Source organism: Fundulus heteroclitus, chromosome 5 (genome assembly GCF_011125445.2).
Source record: "Fundulus heteroclitus isolate FHET01 chromosome 5, MU-UCD_Fhet_4.1, whole genome shotgun sequence".
NCBI lineage: Eukaryota > Metazoa > Chordata > Actinopteri > Cyprinodontiformes > Fundulidae > Fundulus > Fundulus heteroclitus.
Window position 1 is genome coordinate 18247496 of NC_046365.1, and position 21840 is coordinate 18269335.

The 21840-nt window shown below is 40.9% G+C and overlaps 1 protein-coding gene across 7 annotated transcripts in view; it reads right to left on the bottom strand.

Annotated features, from left to right (window-relative positions):
* LOC105921058 (potassium voltage-gated channel subfamily KQT member 5) overlaps positions 1-21840 on the bottom strand; it is a 128975-nt gene that overhangs the window by 61440 nt on the left and 45695 nt on the right. The gene's annotated exons all lie outside the window — the stretch shown is intronic.

The window sequence follows — 21840 nt, forward strand, 5'->3', positions numbered from 1 at the left end:
TGAACAATGGGGCTGAAAGCACAGAAGATGAAAATGGGCTGTTAGTCAGGCACAAACAAGAAGGCAGCTTTTCATTCAGCTTCCCTTATTATGTCCACAGCCTGTATTTTTTAGCACTTTATTTGATGCTTTTTAATGTCCTTCACCTTGTACATTTTTGTTACCAAACATAAACACAAAGGCTCAGTTTGTCTTTCTGTTTACTGTATAAGACTTTTGTGTTGATACCACTCCCTGTGAAGATTTTAATAAAGATAAATAACATCAAATAAGCTAGTAAAAGTGTTTGCCGTAGTCATAAATAAATCCATTGTTATCCTCTGTGTGAGACAGAACATGATAATGAGTCACACTTGGAAAGTAGAGACAAACAAAATGTGAAAATGGTAATCTTAACATAACCTTGCACTGGGGCCAGAGCCTTCGCATTCATTTTTTTTTTAAATAAATGCATATGTTATAAATGATTGTGTCTGTTTATGTCAAAGACACAAAAATGTAAAAAAACAATACAACAAATTTTGCTGTTTTTTATTGATGCTAATGCTATATATCAGTGGTTGCTATGTTATCATGCCTCTCCGAGGAACGAAGAGGGGGGAAGCCAACATGTCAGCTGCAAGAGAATTTTGCAAGCACGAATCGGGTTCTGAGAAAAGGGAAAAAAAAAGAAAAAAGTATTCAATAGATCATTACGGGGATTCCTAGACAGATTTAACAGCTTTACCCACAAATGCAATGGCTGAGCTGATGCCCATAGCGCATCTGAATATGCTAAAGTGGTGAAATCAATTATTATCACCCTCACCGACACGGTGTCAGGCAGAGCCTAGCGGGCTTCAGCAACAGAAAGACTGAAGCGTGGCCACTGACTCTGAGGAAGACGATGAATTCCAAGGTGAGGAAAAAGTGAGTAGCTGCAGTTGACAAACATTTCATGATGAGGCTAGAGTGACCAGATGTCCCAATTTGTGCGGGACTGTGCCGCATTTTCATTCCAGTCCCGGTGTCCCACAAACTGAAAGTAGTGTCCTGCGTCTGACTGGGTCACATTCGGAAAAGTCAAAAACATATTGCACATGCACTTTTCTGGTATAAAGACGGGAGCGCCGCAGTCCTCGTCAATGAGAACTGTGTTGGCTGTCTATCAAAATATGCAGCAGTGTCTCCCGTAATGAGTAGCTGCGCGCCAGGATGCTCAGAAAATAAAACAAAAAAGATTTTGATGCATACAGAATATTAATATTAATATACTGTAATTTCCCTCTGTGATTATCAAAGTATTTCTGATACTGATTAAGGAAACGACATCAAAGTAAAGACTGGGGAACGGTTTCTCGCTGGGTGAGGCCAGTGAAAGGTGATTCTCAGATAACTTTTTGTGGAGTCTGCCAAAGCTATTTTTCAGTTTTACACGGAAAAGAGCGCAATGTAAAGCTACATTGTAGAGGTGAGCTTCACAAGAAACAGAGCTGAAAAAGCCTCCTGCCCAACTATGGACTCATTTTTACTCAAACCCAAAAATACCTGCTAGACACAGCCCAGCATTTTAACTTTAAACAATACTTAACTTTTTAATGCTGTTGTTATTAACGTGTTTCTAATAAGCTTGTTGAACACTAGATGTTTAATGACTATAAATCATTTTGAATCTGATTTGATCCAATCTGACAAAGAAGCAATAAAACTACAAATACAACACAAAAGACAACTCTGGTTTATCCAATATTTTGCTTTGCTTTGTTTTGAAACGATAAAAATCCTCAAATCAAAAAGGATTTATAAAAAGAGAATATAGGATGCCTTTTTAGTGAGGACAAAAGATGACCAAACCTTCTCAAGTTTGTTAGCAAGTTTGTTAGCCTTAGAAACCGTTGAATAAATTTATATTATCTATTCACCCATCCAACTATCCATCCATCTTCCATTTAGCCGAGATCTGCTAGCTCACTCCTATTTAAGTTAATAGGTCTTTCTTCCGCAGTCAGGAAGAAATATTAAAGGATATTTAATGCCTGTAGCGGCTTCAAGGTCTACCTTAGGGTCTTCTCCCAATGTGCCCAAAGTACACATCCAAAAAGGTGTCAAGAACGCGTTTTGATCAGATTCACGATCCATCTCACCGGACTCCTCTGGATGTGAGGAGCAGCAGCTCTACTCTGAGCTCCCTCTGAATGATGGAGCTCCTTGACCTTTCTCTAAGGCTGAGTCCATCCACTCTTTAAGGAAAAGCCATTGTGGCCCCGTTTTAACCGTATATTGGGCTTTCCATCATGATCCATATCTAACCACCATACTTGGAACGTAGACAAGCCAGCATCTTGTTTTTTCTACTATCAAAACTCCTGGAGAGCACCCAAACTACTGTGTTGGGAGAAAAATATATGAATGTAAAATTACAGCTGGAAGTCCTAAAATTTGGTAAATTATCGTGTTTATTCTGTGTAGTTCTTTTGTTAATCTTGTGGGTCTCTGACTAGGGAACACCTTTAAAGTCAACTATTACTGAGTGCAACAGTAACATTCCTGACAGCACGACATAGTTGCCTCTGAAAGATTTTCTATGCCACCTATGTTATTAAAAAACTACTGTTGGCACAAAAACAAAGAGCAGCACAAAGAAATTGTTCAGAACTGAGATTGTCCCCTTGTTGTGTTAGAAGAGCGATGTGCGGGCTGAAAATATTGAGATAAATGATTGACAGTGGCGAAAAACTGTAACGAAAATATATTATTCCAGAAATTATAAGAAATTCAATTGTGGTTTGATCAGCTTTTCCCGACAGATTTCTTTGGAGTATTTGTGCTCCAAGCAAACAGGCTCCTCCCGAAAAGGACACGCCTTTTCTGACACTTCTTTATGCAGATCTCAGCTAAAAAGAAGGAAAACCTCAGAGTTACCCTGCTGACGAGCAGGGTTGTTTCATGGAGTAATTTGTTGTCATAATTTGACTCAGGGTAAAGGCTTCCAAGCTTTCTGACACAGAAAAGCCAGAGTATGCAGGAATTTACCCCAGAAATTACTCTGGATATCCACTAACCCAGCTTTGTGAAACGGGGCCCTGGAGGTCTGAGCATGTATAAAGATCCGTCCAGAAAGCACATACACACTATTTTTACCATTGGAACAGCAGGCCTGCAGCAAGGCCACGCATCCAGAAGAAGACCAGGGGAAATAAGAAGATCAGAGGTGTGGAGAGGGTGGGAGACGAGATGGTTACCATCAAGGTTGTAGATGGATCTCAGTGTTTAAGTGGATAACTATCAGGCACCGTGGCGAGGCAGGAAAGTGTTCACTCTCATATTTATCCTACAGATATTATCCTCTAATATTAAAATGTCATACATTAAAATTCTCCAGTCTTATTGAAACTTAAATAACAGCTGTTTAAAACTATATTGGACGCAAACTAAGCCTTTATCATTTTGTATGTATTTCACACAGGTCTTTATAGTAGAACCTTACCACCACAAATGTGATAAAAGTTGTTGAGTCCATTTTTCCAGCACCACTGTAAAGCAAATATACAGAAATTTGCAAAAGAGACTATGGTAAATGCTCCAGCATGTCCTAGAGACTTGGCAGATACTATGATAGCAGCAAACATCTGCCTTGTCAACTCCACTGTATCCAGACAACTGAGGTAAAATGCTGTGATAATGTTATGATTTTAAATGCTCAAAAGCTCATTCAATGTGTGCCTGCCTATTTCTAAGTGCTAATCTTTGGCTGTTGGTTGAGAACGCATTCAGACAGGGAAAGTCTGGGATGTCATTAACTGATTAAATATTACAGATCATAGGAGGACGTAACTGTGTTTCTAATTATTTCTGAAGGCTAAAACCATATCTGATCTGCTCTCAGCAGCAACATTAATCTTTTTCAGAAGGCGATGCTGCTGCTTTGGTGGGCAGTCATTGCAGTCAGTGAGTTGGGTCTTCTTAACTCGGACGTTAGTGAGGCTTTTAATGTTTGAATTATTTGTTTTATTCAATCTTTTACAGAAGGCACACAAAAAAACAATAACACTGGCTTGTCTAAATGTGCCCTGTGAGGTTGTTGAGTCGGCAGATCGCCGGAAACACAGCACAGTAAAGAAATGGAAATTTTTTTCAGGCAGATGGCGGTCGAGATAATAAGCAGCTTGTTGAAAAAGTGTCTTTAGAGCTCCACAAGCAGCTGCTGACAGAAGATGATGTAAAACCAGACCTCCACTGTCCACTGACAGAGCGATTAAGTGATTTTTTACGGCATATTTAAAGACAGCGGAAAGCTGAGACCAAAGAATTCAGATGATTTGAAGCTTTGGTCTAGCTAGACGGGAAAGAACACAAAACATGGGAAAATAATATTTCTCACATCACAGCAGCATGATAAATGTGTTAAAAAGCTGATTGGAAAACACGAGGAAGTGTTTCGTATCCAATGTCACCACAAAAATGTATCTCTTTGTCTATATTCAGCTGCATTCAACGCAAAAACTACTCAGCACAATTTACAATGAGGGAGTTTCATATACACTCTAGCATTTTATTTCATTACAATGCATTGTACGCTGCATGCCCAGGTCCTTTTCATAACATTTGCTGTAGAAGAGAAAGAACATTGCACAATGGCTTTCCAAAGCACATTCAGCACAGAGCTATGATAGCAGGCGGTGCATTTACCTTATTAAGACCCAGTATGATGAGAAGGGAGAAAATGAGTGCAGCCGGATGAAAGCAATTGTGACAAAGAACGATGAATAGGAAGACTAAACAAAGAGGCAGGGTGTATTCTCTGTGGCCGATACCGTCTCGTCATCATAAACTTTTGGCTTCTTCACAGCTATGGTGGGAAAAACAAGGGACTTCACCTGTTCCCATATATTCAAAACAACATTCAGAAAGGGTTTTCAGCACTTTTCACACTGTTAACAGCAGATATTGCAGCAAAGAAAAAAAAAACATGCACCTGACTGCATGCCACTGCTGATGGGAAACCTATTTTCAATGGAGCCGTGCGGAAAAGCAGTGAACTTTCTGCTCCTTCACAGAGTGGCGAACAGCACATTCTTTGGCGGGCCCTCTGCATCTCTGTTAAAGGGATTTGTTATGCCGGTTTTACAGTGTGGGCACACTTCAGACCGATGCGTGCGACCGAGCGAGCTGCTCGGTTTTTGTGGAGACAGTAATTGAGGTTCCAGATAATCACGCTCCCTGTTCTCTGGAAAAACTGTTGACTTTTCTGTTCAAGGTAATTTGAACTTCAAGCCACCGTGGAGTGACATCAGAAATCAAGAAGCACTTAAAGGGCCCTTTCAGTATTTCAGACGAGCAGAAAAGGCTGCTTGATGGGACGTTTTATGGCGAAAGATTGTTTTTTAATAAGCATTCTTTCTAACGCGACTGGCGCTTGCAGGGTCAGGAAGATAAAACCCATAAATACAGGAGCTGGCTGGCTGTTTTTGTTACAGTAACGATAACAACCTTGCAGTAAATTACAACTGAGACAGCCAGAGAAAGCCAAATGGAAAGACAAAAAAAAAAAAATCGAGAAGCTAAATCTATTCGCTTCAGAATGCACAAGTTGGAAATTATGAGACGCTTTCTGGTTAAAGGGTGTGGGGAGGATGAGGTCGGAGATGGAGGTATTTTCCATCCATTAGTGGTGCTGAATGAGATACACCCATAATTCACTTTCCACATCTTCGCCGAATTAACTAATCGCATCATAATCGAGCGAGCTCTGGCTGCATGGTTCATGTCAAAGAGAAGTTGACAACATGACTCCTCTCCATAACACACTTCCACACGCACATGTTCTTTGCAATGACACAAATCAGCAGAATCTGGTAAACAAGCGGCTTAAGATAGGTGCTTTCATGTCGTCTCAAGTATTTTTAAAAGCTAAGCTGAATGATGCATTCTGGTGTCATTAAAGCTTATGTAGGTAGATGTAAGGACAAGACCCAACTGAATTTCATACAAAAAGCAACCTAGAAACACAGAGCAAGCTGACGCGGGAAAATATCCAATATTATTTTTAAATTTACCAGACAGCAGCAAGAACAGTAGAGGTCAGCTGATATGCCACAGCTAACAAAACAAACAGTCCAAATGCTCTGTAATTTCCCGTATGGTTTTGAGTTGGACGTACGAGAAGCAGAGCCGCAGGGAAGGCGAGAATCCAGATAAGGAGCCAGCAGAAATATGGATGGCAAAAATCACAAAAACAGAAGAGAAAGCTAGAGAGCAGTGGCAGCAATACGAGCCGGAGTCTTACTCCATACAGTAAACACCGTTTTAACTTTTTTACATACATGTGAAATCCTGAGCCTGTGTTGTACGTTTCTCTCCTGTTCCTTTATTTTGATACCCCTCAAATAAAGTACATCTGTGTATAACTTAATCTCAGTATAAATCTAGTTTTTTCTGGAAAGCATTAGTGAAGTAACAGCATCAGGGAGACCAAAGAACACAGCAGACATGTCAGGGATAAATGTTGTGGAGAACTTTAAAGTTGGGTTCAGCTGCGAAACAATATCTCAAGCTTTGAACATCATTTGACATCCATTAGGCCAAATTGACTTCTCTCGGTTTTCATGCCAAACAGCATTTATCAATGCCCACTAATACACTAATATTTGCACAGGGAGAATGTGAATAATGGTCTTTTTACCTTGACAGGACAGGCAGCCATGCAGCTGGTTAGCTCAAAAGCTAAAAAACAAACAGTTGTCTTAACTTTCACAAGGCAAAGCAAACGAGAAAAAGGCAACAATTAATGGAACAATCAGGATTCCTTCCCTCGAGCAATTTTTGCAACAAAGAGTTTATGAAAAGCAAGCGCTGATGTTATGCACACAGTATTTTGACCTATGAGAGCACCTGTCATGGTTTATTTGTTAGTGAACTCACCCTGGCTGGCTTTATTCCCTCCTATTCCTCTTTGTCTCAATACTCATTTATTGCTGTTGTTTAAAAAACAAACAAAATCATGTCAGATAAAGGTTTATTCCCTAAAGCTTCCTATTGTTCTTAATTAATTCCACTGATTGGCTGGTCTACTCTGTGAGGCCCTGCAACAGCATGTAATTATCCGCACACTGCAGGTTTGCATGCAAGTTTGATACATACCTTGTGGTTATTTACGGAGAAATATTAGGATATGATGTTTGGATAGAAAGGAGCACAAACAGTACGCTACAACCTCACCATGCGAACATCACACAAGCTCTGAAACCACAAACTTTAAACTGACAGCAGGCATCAGTGGTGAGTAATTACCAGCACACGGTCAAAAGCATATGAGGAGTTTTTCCTTCCTTCCTATCTGTGAACACAGCGAAGCGCTGACAGGTGACGACATTGAAAAAAGCGGAACAATTACTCTTATTCCCTTTGAGGTATAGCAGCATAATGTAAAACGTGTCTCGTTCTCTTCTGTATGCAGCCATGTTAGAACGGGTCTGCTATCAAACCTGGAAGTGGAAGTGGCACAGCCCTCATATAGAGTCTTCAAATATTCCAATTTTATTTGCTGGGCTAACAATTTCCCCATATAAAACTCCAGATAGAGTGAGTTACGGAAAGGCTCGTTGTAATTCGGCGGTGAGGCGGCTTGGATGTGGGTGAGTGATCTCTCCTCACCTGTTGAGACTGTTGACACAGTAGAAACAACACAGCTTGTGGCTCTCAAGCCTAAAAGTGCTCACTGTGGATTTTAACATGAACCTTCAAACTGTTCTTTTATGCTGGTTTGATTGTCAAGTACCATAATAGTCGTCTTTCTTCATGCAGCGCTGTTTCCATGGAAACAGTCTTGCTTTGACCCTTTCCTGAGGTAAAACTTTTCAGCAGGACTAAGAAACCTTTATGCTCTATTTTAGATCGGGAAAGGTATTCTGAACCGGGCAAATACATGTAATGTGGCACACAACCCTGATGTAGTTAATAGCCGAATTCAAAGTATTTTAAAGGGAGTTCAGGAAATTAAGATGTCCTAAAACATTTGTTCAAAAGATTTCAAATTACTCATACTGCAAAGGATGTGCTGCGCTCTCTCTTTCACCTGGCTACTTTCTCCTTGACTCTCCTGCAGCAGTGCAATCAGCTCCATAGCATTAGCCTGCTCTCCTGCCTTTTCAGTCAGTCAGTGCCAGATTGTTTGAAAGCCACCGTGTGAGTAGAAGTCCGGCGTTCTTTGCCTGCCTTGCCTGTTTCTGACCTCATTCTCATTCTTTGGATTTCTGTGCCTCGCCTTGCCCTCATCTGACACCTCATCTGCTTCTGATTTCTGGACAAAGACCAAGGAGTATATTCCCCACGACTCACGCCTCTTCCCTAGCCCTTGGATTATGTGCCTGATTCTGATTTCACGTGTTTCACCCTGGACTGGTTTACGGATTCCTCTGAAGCATCAGACGTTCAGCCCGGTGCTGACCTTAAAGCTCCCAATTTACCCCAAGATGCAGCCTGGTGTGACATCATTGTCCTGTCGACTGTCCCTCTCTGGATCAAAACGGAGCCCCAAGAACCACAGATCAAATCCCTTTCCTCCAACCGGATCCTGATAAGGTTAGTGGCTTATTTTCTGAGATTGACATCATTCTCTGAAACATCAACAGCCACTAACCTTTGCCTCTCCGCTACAGTAGCTGCTGTGAGTGCTCCTGGCAGTTTCCTGTCTCTCTGCAGCAAGCTTATTTTTATATACCGTGTTTGGTTGACTTTTTGGGTCCTCTGTCTCTGGCATTACAAGGAGTTCTTAGTTTTGATGCACTTAATGAAATCAACCAACAAATAAAAATTCTTAGTATTTGATCGCCCATTCTGATCACTGGCCAACTAATTGGTGCATCTCTTTGAAAAGCATTGCAATTGCTCACTGAGGAATTAAAGTTGCTAAATCATTGTTTTTCAAACTAAGCTTCTTGAAGTAAAAGAGTGTCATTCGACTACATCGTGGCATGAATTATACCGATTATGTGATCACACAATTGTGATCACAGACAGCCCTATTGGATAACAGTTTCCTCTCTACAGTTTCAAACACAATGTCTTCATTACACTTTTGAGAGAGTACCATACTTAGACGGATTGTCCATAATATTATGACATAATGAAGAGGTTATGACTGAGCGTTCAACAGAAGAGGCTGATGCTTTTTTTTTTTTTTTTTTTTACACAATACAATACAATTACACACAAACTTGGAGACAAGAAGAGCTCCTCTTTATGTCTATATTACCCTAAAAACATGCTGCAAGTGGAAATGAATTGTTGTGGAAATTTGCCTCCAGTCAAGAGAGTGCAGAGAAACATCTGTTCCTGATTACACCTTGCAGTGACCGCAGGAGGTCCCTCATTCTGTGTCTGCATCAGTCAATCTCTACTTTATATGATGTTTCAGTGCATTTTCCTCAGCATCAGTCTGTCCTATTCTCTCTATCACTGTCTTTGTTTAGTTTTTTTTTGCTTTCTTGTTGCTATTCTGCAGAAGAGCCTAATTGATTGTGGTTCAGTTTCTGGTTAATGATCAGCAGTCTCAGTTTTACAGGCGCTCTAACAGAATGGAGTGATCAAGGATACATTTCCCAAGCAACACATTCAATTATTTAGCTCATGGACTCCATAACACGCAGGAACTAGAGTGTTTTTTTTAGTATCATATAAAGTTATTTTACAGAAGTACCACAGAGACAGGAATAGTATTTATTTAAGAAGACAGGAGCTTTAAATATTTTATGAGTTTCTGTCATAATGATCATATAAGTGATCACATAATGCTGATTCCAAACAGAGCACTGGAGGTTAGCATCTATGTTTTTGCAGCTAAAAGGCCTAGAACTAAAGAGTAGTCATGACAGCAGACCGGCTGATTGGTTTAAAGTGCTTTCTGTTGTAAGATAAATCCTGCCACTTTTCATCAATCGAAGACCCCACTTTGCACCTTTGGTAAAAAGAAACACAGCTTAGGTTGCACAAATAGGCCATGAGACAGAAAACCCATATATTGAACAAAAACTTTCAAAAACAAGCAGATGGTTGAGCAAGCAGAATCCTAAAGGTCTACTCGAACCACCAGAAAAGATCTCTTCCATTTGCCCTTTTTTTAACTTGTACACCACTTATGTATTTTCCAGACAGTGTGGCCTCAGACTAAGAACCTAATTTCAAACAAGCGTTGTTCCCTTTTTGGCACAGCACTGCTACTCGATGATGCCTTTTGTTTTCAGTAACACATGATTTTTCAGTTTCCGCTCGGCACAGGTAATTTGAACAGTTAAAAAGCCCAAAAGGCATCTCTTTAAGTGGAAGTGGGTGCAGGGCCCCGTGCCTCCAGTGGTGCTTTACATCTAGACAGCATGAACTCACCAGAGCAGCATGGTAAACTCATGAGACACGGGCCATAGTGGCTTTGGAAAACCTATCGCCTGACATTTTCCATTCATAAAATTCTTGGAATTGAGATGAAGGGGGGAAATAAATCAGACTGCTGCCTTTTTTCATGTTGCTGTGATTGGCAGAATGAGGTTTTAGCCATATGTTTCTTTTTGCTACCATTCTCCATCGCCTTCCTTTGTTTTTCCTCTTGACATTAAATAGGCACAAAGATGGGATTTGCTTCGCTTGCCTTCGCAAAGTGGTTAGAAAAAAGAGCCTTTTACGACATGGAAAGATCTTTATTACCCTGCGTCTTAACAAGAAGCCACTATTGGTGGAAAATTCTGCATCATCCTCACTTTTCAAATGGAATATATATATATATATATATATATATATATATATATATATATATATATATATATATATATATATATATATATATATATATATATACACACACAACCTCCTAACTCTTGTGGCCATTAAAGGGTATTTACAAAATCCACCTTTTAGCCCTTAAATACATTTTTAGGTGCACTCGGAGTCTCAAGTTCAGAATATATTTATTTAGTCTGTCCAGGTACAACGTAGCTATAATTATAGTCTGTTTGTGTCACAATTTTCTATAAAAAAAAATTTGAGCAATGATTTAAAATATTTCACAATATTTGCTGCAAATCTGCTAAATTAGGTCATGAACTTCCATCTGACTAATTTCAGGAATCCACCATTTTTATTATTTAGGCATGATTACTGCAAACTGTGAAAAAGATTAAAATGATCTCATTGAGAAATCCATATGTGAACACATGATGTAACGTTTATTCCCATGTCACTTGTGGAGTCAGAGCAAATATTAAATGCAAATATTTATGCAGTATTAGAATTCTTCTACTTTTAGAGCTGTAGAATTAAGCAAAGCAAATGTTACATAAAAAAAATTGGATGCCATCCAGTCCTAATCTGCAAGAAAAACAGTGTCGGCTTCAGTATGGATGGTTTTATTTGGGGAATAAGGGGAAATGACGTTGTGTTTCAGCCTGGGCTCTCCTTGTTTGACTTTTGGTATGTGACATTCCATCCAGCAAGCCACAACTAATTGGAATCAGCATATGACCCGCCAAAACAACACTGTTTGGATGTGATCCTGCCAGGTCCGGTGGCCGGTATTCTCCACAGACCCCAGTAATCTTCCTGTCTCCGCAAATAAAGCCCATTGTAAGCACCCTCATGCTATCTAACCCACTGCAAATTCTATCATGGACCAGTGGGCCGGTGCACAGCTAACTGCACACCCCATGTTTGGACTGTCCAATTAACACTCCTCACTGATCTCCAACGATTAAACCAAAGCAGTAGTACATGACCCCAGATGTAACGAACCACACAATGGTATGGGTCAAAAACATACACAAACACACTTAAATGATTATTGTGTTTCAACAAGCATCAGTCAGGCCTCGTGTGAAGCACTTTTGTGCCAAAGTTGCTTTATAAATTAAGTTTACGTTACTTCCAATTGGCAAAAAATGTAGGAGTTGATTCTTTAGATTATCTTTCAAAACCTAAATAAAACAACCTTTATCTCAGTTTTAGGATCATAAATGCCATTATGCTCTTAGATGAGTGTCACTCTTACACAGTGTCCTCATGTAGGAGCGTATTGCCATATAGATAGTTGTTTTACTGCAGGTCTGTCTTATCAACTCTCCCTCATCTGCATGTGTAATGTTCGGAAACATCTCTGTGTTTTGGTAGTGTTTTTATTTTATCCAACTTTATTGTCAGTTTTTAAACCGAAAACTTTTATTTGGATGTGTCTCCACACTGAAATGTCTTTATGTGACAGTAAAGTTTATGAGACCATTACGCATTTTGAGTTAGAAAACAACTTAATGAGAGGTTTTAAAGTGTAAAGAACACTGTTAAAAGCTGTGAGTACATATTAAGGCATGTAGTAAACGTTTGAGTGTTTTCTAATATTAAGAGTCACAACTCAATAAAACAGGCTTGAAATTTAAAATGAACGTTCACTGCTGTAGCAAGATCTAACAGTGAACTTTAATGTAAGACAAGGAAAGAGTGCTCAACGGCCAAGTTTAGGGATTTGAATTAGACTGCACAGGTTGATCAGCAGACCAGTGTCTAAGCTATGTCACTATAAAGCACAATAATGCGAATCACAATTTAGAGGAAAAAGCCAGTTAAAATGGTCGTATAAGGAAGAAATTAGCCATCAGAATTTTGTTTAGTTTAATATGCCAGATGATTGCTTGGTTTTGAGAATAGTGAATGTATTGGGTATACCATTACAAAGGTTTCAAGTGCTTTTACTGAGAAGCCCAATAGACCCCTTGCATCTGACGTCACGGTCACGTGATCGGGGGTACGCGCCTCCATCTTGGTGGGCAGGCTAGCCTGACAGCCCGTCTACTACATGACAAAACGGGTGATTTAGAGCGTACTTTTAGTTAGTTTATTTTTGGAATCTAAACAATGCCTACGACTTGTTGTGCTCCCGGTTGCACACAGAGGCATTCCAAATCGTTGGATGTACGTTTCTGTCGTTTACCGAAGGATGAGGAAAGAAGAAAGAATTGGATATTTTAAATGAAAAGAGCGCAGGCAGACCCTCCCAATGGACTGTGGGAGCCAACATACTACGAGAGAATTTGCAGTCTACACTTCATCTCCGGTAAATTACAACTTAATTCAGCTCTAGTCATTGTTCTACTTAAATAGCGGCGGAGGGGAGGTGGCGATCGCTACACAGGCCGGAGAAGCGGCCCGTGTAGCGATAGCTACCTCCCCTCCGCCGCTGTCTGAAGCAGCAGACAGCGGCGGCTCTCCGGCGGCGGAGACAGCGGCGGCGGAGGCAGCAGCCGCGGCGGCGGCGGAGGCGGCTCTCCGGCCCGTGTAGCGATCGCTACACGCTGTCTGCTGTCTCCGCCGCTGTCTGGAGCAGCACCCGCTTCCTGCTGCTCCAGACAGCGGCGGCTGTCTGAAGCTACACGGGCGGCTTCTCTGTCTGCCGCTGTCTGAAGCAGCAGACAGCGGCGGCTCTCCGGCCTGTGTAACGATCGCCACCTCCCCTCCGCCCGTTCACAGGCGCTAGTATTTCTGTGTTTACGCTGCAATGTCGCCGACACCCCCACCCATTTTAACAAGACAAAAACACCTAAATAATCCGTAGTGAGTGATGTTTTTCTTTAACCTACCGGGCGGGTCTTCCTCTCTGCTTTGTGCTGTTGCACAAACATGTCTGAACATCCATCCATCCATTTTCTGACCCGCTTAATCCCTCATGGCGTCGCGGGCGTTTGCTGGAGCCTTTTTCCTGATATAAAATAATTGCAGCCGTCCAGTGGTTTCAGGGGCTTTCGTGCTCTCTTGTCCGTACTGGCCTGCGTGTTTATAAAGCAGCTGTGTCGCGGTACGAAACCATTGGCCAGCATTTCACAGACTCGCTCCGTCCCTTCAGGCTTTTGCTGTGTGGATCTGGCAATCTGATACCATCAACCATCAACTTACTCTTAAAACGATCTTGTGATACGTTATCTAAAGAAGAAAAATACCTGGAGAACTCGTCATTTCGTCAAATGGCGTGCCAACCAATATGGCCGCCACGCAAGGGGTTCTGGGTAACGGAGTCACGTGGTTGCAAGGGGTCTATTGAAGTAGTGACCCAAGTTCTCTCCACTCACTGAAACAGCAGTGCAGCATTCAGTGCGCACCAGGTAAGATGCTTTTAAAAGGCCAATTTGGCTGATTGATTGCACATAAATTTTAATGTAAAATGTCTAAAAGGATCTATTTGTTGTTGTTTTTTTAAACAGAGGAGCCACTGTTGTCGCCACTGCCTATTAAACGGAAAAGTGATGACAGGACGCCTTCAGTTTCCACCACAGACTGTGAATTTTTCCTGGTGACAGAAATTGTTTGTGAAGGGCAAGATCTGTATTTTTTGTGAGCAAGGTTAAAAGTGTCCTGGCCTTTAAGGCATGTCACCAACAACGCACAGCAACTGGTGGGGGAGGGGTGCTTTGTGTCCCTCATATTCATACAGTCTGAGGCCCGGTCCACACGGAGACGAGATTAGGTGTGCATGCAAAGGTATTTTGTCATTTAGGCTCTGCGTCCACATGGATGCTGCGTTTTGAGAGACTGTAAGTGATATTTCTTTTAAATCAGGTCCCAGAGTGAATTAATTTCATAAGGCAGTTGAATTTTTACATGTGTCCATGCCAGCTGCATCTTTTCTTAAAGGACGACGTTGAAGCTTTGCGTCTCTCTGTAACCCGCATGCGGCTCCCTCTCACAAATAATAACAAAGATGGGCCATCTTATGGCGCCATCTGGTGTTGCCGTTTTGTTATGGCTGTTAGCATCCTCGGACTCTTCCTTTCTAACGAGCCCGCTTTACACAGCATGTGCCCTGTGTCTGATCCCCGGCCACGGAGCTGTGTTTACTTCACATGAGTTGTCTGCGTATGCTCACTGTTTTTTTGTATGGTTCTTTGGCAGTGTCACAGCACCACCAATGTGCCTGCCATAACTACTACAGCCTTTTCAGTTGTTCGCCACCTCGTGTGGACTCATATTTTTTCTTAATCGTTTATGACAATTTACCATGTACAACTCTGTGTAGACAAGGCCTGAGAATCCTCAGGTCACTCAGGCGATTTATCTGGTATCTCGTTGAAAGAACTTTTGCTAAACTTTCCCGAAATTCTGACAACTTTGGAAATGCAACGTTTTTAAACCTCAACATGCTTTGATAACAGCAAACTGGCCATTTTTTTTAGAACAGCAGTCACCTTAAGGATATGCAGTTTAATAAAACTTGTTGACAAAAGTACTTCAGTTTAAGTTTCTTAACTGAATTATTTTATATAAATGACAGAAATGTGTGACCATATGATCAAAATATTTTAAGGAAAAAATTGTTTTGTCAGACCTCTAAACTATACTCCATCTTGAAAAACTAACTAAAGCAAGGGGAAGGCGAAGATACTAAGGAGGTAGAGGCCTGTTAAAAGTTATTAAAAGTACTTTTTTTTACGCCGTGAACAGCATTACAACTAGCTTCTGACGCTGTTATTATGCTTTTGTAGAGTCACATATTCAACTGTCACTACAGTTTAAGTATAACTTGTCTTACAATGATATCTAATGTTAGTCGTCTAAATATTTAGTTTAGTATGAGTTTTCCTGCGGTACAGTGTTTGTTTACACAGCAAAAATCAGTCCAAGTCGTTTTTAAAAGCTTTACTTTTTGAGAAAGAGCCTTCTGGCTTTTAAAAGCTGTAATTGTGCTTATAAACTGTGTAGCTGTCATTCAGAGTTTGGATGCGGGATAAAGACCGACAGGCAATAGCGCAGCATTTCCTCACTGTTCCCCTGCTGCTTCAGAGATCAGACTTTTTTGCCAGATATAAAACGACACTTTGGTGCCACTATCCCTGCAAACCTCCATCCTTGCTCAAATAAAAGGCTGGATGTTCTGATGATCCATGCAGGAGTTGGATTTAAGTCACAAGCATTACAGTCTGTTACCTCTAAGAAGTAATGCAGTTTCAAACAGTAAAACTTGAACATGTCTGTACCTTAAGAGCCACAAGAGAAACTAAGCCTGCTGCTCAGTTACAGATATCATGCAAATCCTAAGTGCTAAGCTGCTGCTGTAGTCTCTGTAACATGACTGATATTATATCTGCACATAGTGTATGTACATACCAATAGTAAACAGAACTATACATCCCATCATTGCTCAAATCAATCACATGATATGGTCTATTTGATGGGTCAGAGTGAGTTTAAATTATTCAATAATGGGCTGAAAAACTAGAAAAAGGCAAATTGATAAATATAGGAAACAATATTTTTTTTGTACCATCAATAAAGAATTTTTTTCTACGTCATATTATTGGTTTACTCACTCATCCAGATCTTACCATCTGTTTCTTTAACATTTTGGACATGTGAGTTCAAAACATTCACCTGTTCTGAATTTATTCATCTATCTACTTTTTATGAAACAAGGTCTTGAAAGTAGCTTTTGATTCAGCGGTGGTGGTAAGGGTGAGTTCACTATCTCTTTACTGTTCAATCTTGGCATCTCAACAAGCACTAACAAAAATCAATACTGGATTACCTTGGATTTATTAGCAATATTTAAAAGTAGATAAACTAGACTAAAGGCTTCCACATACTCTGGCGTACTGTGCGAATACTGTGAGCTGCGCTGACTCTCCGCAGACGTTTTACCCTTCATAGTCGAGCATAACTATATTGTCTACATTACTTGGTGCAAATTCCTACAATTCCCACACTTTCTGCCAGTGGGACGAAGTGGCGGAAAGGATGGTAAAATGTTTGATTAGCTAGCTGAGCACCAAGAGCCCTTTCTTTTCCAGCAGGCTCCCAGCTGTTAGTGAGAACAGAGAGGGACTGTGATAGCGCACAACCTGGTGACCGCCTGCTTGGTGCAGCTCAGTGTATCAAGCTCTATTTCACATATAAAACAGTTCTGTGTAAAGACTTCTTGCGGCCGAGCAGTTTATAGTGTGATGCTGCGTACGCTGTCGTAAAAATTGAGCTCTGCATGTACCTCTCTGCCTTAAGTATGTGTGTGCGCAAGAATGTGGGGGCCTTAAAACATTGTTGATGGACAGGACCAATTTTTTTGTAGGGAATGTTACTTCCATCATGGGGGACAAATGAGAATGATTTAGGTTAATTTTACAGTAAATTTCTTACTTATATTCCCTTAAACTAAGTCTAAGGAGATATTCAGTTATAACACAAAACAGTAAACACAATAAAATGCACTGTAACTTCGGCAACAGAGAAAGGCTATACCAAGTAAACCAAGCCAGGCACTAACAGCAAATGTCTTTTTTCTTTTATTCTTTCTTTTAAATCAGACATTTGGAAGAACATGCATCTATTCTCTTCCACAGCACATTCTGTCTCCAGTGATAAACAGGAAAAAATGAGTTTTTTTAAACAGCATTCAAAACAATTATTGTTCTGTTTATTTCAACGTACTCTGTTGCAAATTACTCTGACCAGTTCCTTTGACTGCCTGGAGAAGAGATTGTAAATAGGTTAGCGCAGCATCATACCAATGTTACTGTGACTGAAGTGGAAAGAGCAAAGGAAATGAGGCTAATTTCCCAATGGGTTCCATGTTTCTAGGAGGGGTCAAAACAGGTTCCACATTAAACTACGGTTGTATGGCAGCAACAAACAGCACGTCCTGTGTTTTCTTTTTTTGTTTTGTTTTGTTTAACTTAAAGTGGGCATCCGGACTTGAAAGTTTCTTTCTTGGTGTCTTCAAGGAAAAAGTATAGCACGACAGCACACCTACCAAGACATGGATGTCCACCTAAAATAACAGGACTGGTAAAGATGTCTTTAACCACAGAAAGCCAAGAGTTACGGGTGACTGGGGGAGCTGCAGAGCCACAGTTCAGTTGGGAGCAAATTTTCTCCTACCATTCTACAAGGGGGTTGCCCCGCCCAGCCAACAAGAACAGCACAGTATGTAGTAAAATATTAAATGTCACGTTAAAATTCATTACAATTATTTGCCTTTCTAAATAGCGAGCCCAGATCGCATCCCGAGCTATTTCTGCCTCGAGGGTCCCACAGAGACTTGAGCGGACCTGAGTCCACTGATAGGTACGTGCAGAGCTCAATTTTACAACTGCGTACGTAGTGTCACACTAGTAACTGCTCGGCGGGAAGAAGTCAAACATTTTTATATGTGACACCAATCTTATTACACTGAGCTGCTCCAAGCAACTTCGGTGTCACAGCTACGGAGTCTGTTCTGATGGGAGAAACATATGGTGTGCATTAAAGTAATAAATACTTAAATAACCAAGAAGTTATCCCCAACAAATTTTTTATCGCTTGTGTCGGCAGCATGGGATCCGATGGGATAAATGTGTCCTTTTCTGTTGTAGTGCATTGCAACTGAAAAGGACACATTTTTTGAGTGAGAAATTATAGTCTTAACTTATTTCATATGGTGCCGCACATTATTACTTTAATATACTGAGAATGTTTGCCTAATACAAATAGGACGCTATAACATGAAGGAACTGACTCAGAAGTACAGAGAGGGTCAGAAGGAGCTGCAATATGTTTTTGTAGATCTAGAGAAAGCATATGAGAGGAGCTGTGTTACTGTAGGAGAAAGTCTGGAGCAGAAGTATCTTAGAGTGTTGCAGGACACGTACGAGAGCTGTAAGACAGTGGCGAGGTGTGCTTTATGTGTGACAGAGGAGTTCAAGGTGGAAGTGCAACTGCATTAATGATCAGCTCTGAGCCCCTTCTTGTTTGCTGTGGCAATCGACAGGTTGACAAATGAGGTTAGGAATCTCCAAGGACTATGATGTTTGCAGATGACATTGTGATTTGCAATGAGAGTAAGGAACAGATGGTGGAAAATCTAGAGAGAGGGAGGTTTGCACTGGAAAAATAAGACAGAATACATATTGCCATGAGGTTACTGGGAACAGAGATAAAGAAAGTGAAGTATTTTAAGTACTTAAAGCCAACAGTACAGACAAACTGTGAGGTGAAGAAATGTGTCCAAGCAGATTGGAACCATTGGAGAAAAGTGTATGAGCAAGAACAAAAGGGAATGTGTATAAGACAGTGGTGAGACCAGCGGTGTTGTATGGTCTGGAGTACAAAGGAGGTTTAGCTCATATTAGATGTCTCAGAAATAAAGCCAGAGAGGCCAGACTGAGATGATTTGGACATATACAGAGGAGGGATAGTAAGTACATTGGCAGAAAGATGCTGAGACTGGAACTGCTAGTGAAGAAGCCTAGAGGAAGAACAAAGAGGAGATTTATGGATGAAGTGAAAGAGGGCATGAAGGTAGTCGGTGTGAGAGGAGAAATGAAGAAGAGAGGGTTAAATAGAGAGAAATGACAGACTATGGTTATCTCTGAAGAAAAAGAAGATTACTCTGTGTTGGTCTAGAGCAGAAAATCCTAAGATATCTTTGAAGTTTATAGTTGTAAAGTGATTAAAAATATATCAAAAGTTATAAATACATTTGCAGAGCACTATATATTTCAGAGACAGTAAAAAAGACCCGAGCTACGAGCACAAAGCGTGCATGGCAGACTGGAAGTTGAAGAATTTCCATCCCGGCATGTGAGAGAAAGAGCCAGCCAGCTGGTGTCTGCCAGCAGCAGCATCACTCTGTTTTTCCACAATGGAGGAATTATGGCGTGAGTTGCATGTCATCCAAACCGCTCTGTGTGGCGGGAAATCGGTGTGTCTGTGTGTGAGCGTACAAGGCAATCTACTTAGTAAGATCTATGATATGGATTCCAAAAACACACAGGCACATAAACATCATTTCCTCTCCCTCCTCAACAAGTGTCCACACTGGCAGGAAGGCAGCAATTCAAAAAACCCAGCACTTGACGTGCTCAGCTGAGGGGTCAAAACGACGATGGAAATCAAGCACATACAGCGGTTAGTCAAACACTAATAACAGCTCTGGTTGAGCTCAGAATTATAGTCGGGAAGGGTTATTTCATGTCAGTCAGCTCTGATGTCTTTATTTCAAACGTGCACGACTGACTGCTGCAGATATCCTGAGAAACTCACAAGTCCATCTGCAGGCTCATCAGATGCATTTTATCGCCACACATCAGTGGTTTTTCAGCACACTTCTATTAAGGTGAAGGGGTACTGGGGTGCACCGGTAATCAGGCAAGAAAATTTAGAGTCATGACGACAGAACAGAACCAGTGTCTCAGGTCTATCATTGTACTCCAGATTCTATTAGCTGCACTATTAGAGCTGCTAATGAGAAGGCATTACAGAGGACAGAAATAACCTGGCGCGGCGCTGCTGCCTTATCCCCCACCGGGTGCTGTCATTTATAAGAATATATGAACTGTGGCTGCAACTCTGCGTTTCATGCGCACCTCGTTACCACGTCTCAGCAGCCACCAAGGTGGGCTGTCTGCTCGGCCGCCGGACCAGACAGGTGGGAGGGAAACATCAGAGAAATACTCAAGGGTGCTCAGTCAGGGCATATAGCAGGGCAAGGTAAATTAGAGCAAGTGATGAATGGCTGAAGATTAAGCCAGTAGACATCGTAACAATGTGTGGGTGGTAAAAAAAAAAAAAAAAAAACAGTGAGACCGAATCATGAGTGGAGGGGATTTGAGAAAAAAGACGGAGTGAAGAAGATGAAATAGGGGCCAAGAGGATGTGAGGGGGTTTGAGAGTTTGAACCAATGTTTCTCTTTCTCCCCCCTCCTTATTTTCCGTCTGAGTTACACGGTCATTTGGCGGCACTGGCTGAGACCACCGCCGCGTTTCCACTCTGCTGTCTGGTCGCCTGCCTGCATGTTTATCTGACTGACTACAGGTTCTCGCTGTCCTTAGCTCAGTTTCTCTTTCCGTCTGTCGGCCATCAAAGACAACTGTTTGTCCAGCAGTTCTTGAGGACTCGTTTCTATAAAAGCAGAGCTTTCGTTTCCCCCCTCAATGCACTTCAAAGACACACTACAGCGTTTTGCTGCCTGAAGTTCTTCAAATTTGCTTCACAATTAAATGGTCACAAACATTTAATCTGGGGGTCTAGAAATGATCTGGCAATTAGTGAAAAAGTATTTGTCTTCTTACAGATTTCTTCTCTTTTTTTTGTTTCAGATGATTGAGTCAATTATAATACCTGACAAAATTAACCAAGAATTTGTTTTTAAAAGGATGATTTATGAGGAAAATCCTTCAAATTAACCTAGCCCAATCGGAAAAAGTAATTGTCATCTAACCTTCAATGTGACTACAATAGTCTTCTATGGAAGTATTTTTTGCCTCCTCTTCTTTGCAGAATCATTAATTGGTGACTCAAGCTTGTAAAACTGCTAAAGGTCACTGCAGCATCACAATTGGATTTAAGTCCATTTAAGCCACTCCAAAACCTTCATTTTGTTTAGTTTGAGCCTTTCTGAGATCGACTTGCTGTTCCTTGGATCAATTTTCTACTGCATGACTTAAGTGTGCTTGATCTTAAGATCACAAACTGAGGAATGGAGATCATTCATCTGGATTTGCTGCGACCATCATGCTTGACTGTCAGTATAGTGGTTTTTTGTTTCTGAAATCCTTTGTTAGTTTTATATCATATTAAATGGAATGCACACTTTCCACAAAGTTTCCTTTTTTGTCAGTCTGCAAAGTATTTCCCCAAAAGTATCTTGCAATTATGAAACCGTCCTTTATGTTGCTTTCGGTCAGTAGTGTTGACTCCCATGGACGCCATTGTTGTCCGATCTGTTTCTTATTGTTGAATCATGAACTCCTGCGAAAGTTTATCACTGTTGCATGTTTTATCAATTTGCAGATAATACCTCACTGTGGTTTGCAGGAGTCTGAATGTATTTGTAGGCTTTGTAGACGCCTTTCCAGGCTGATAGATGT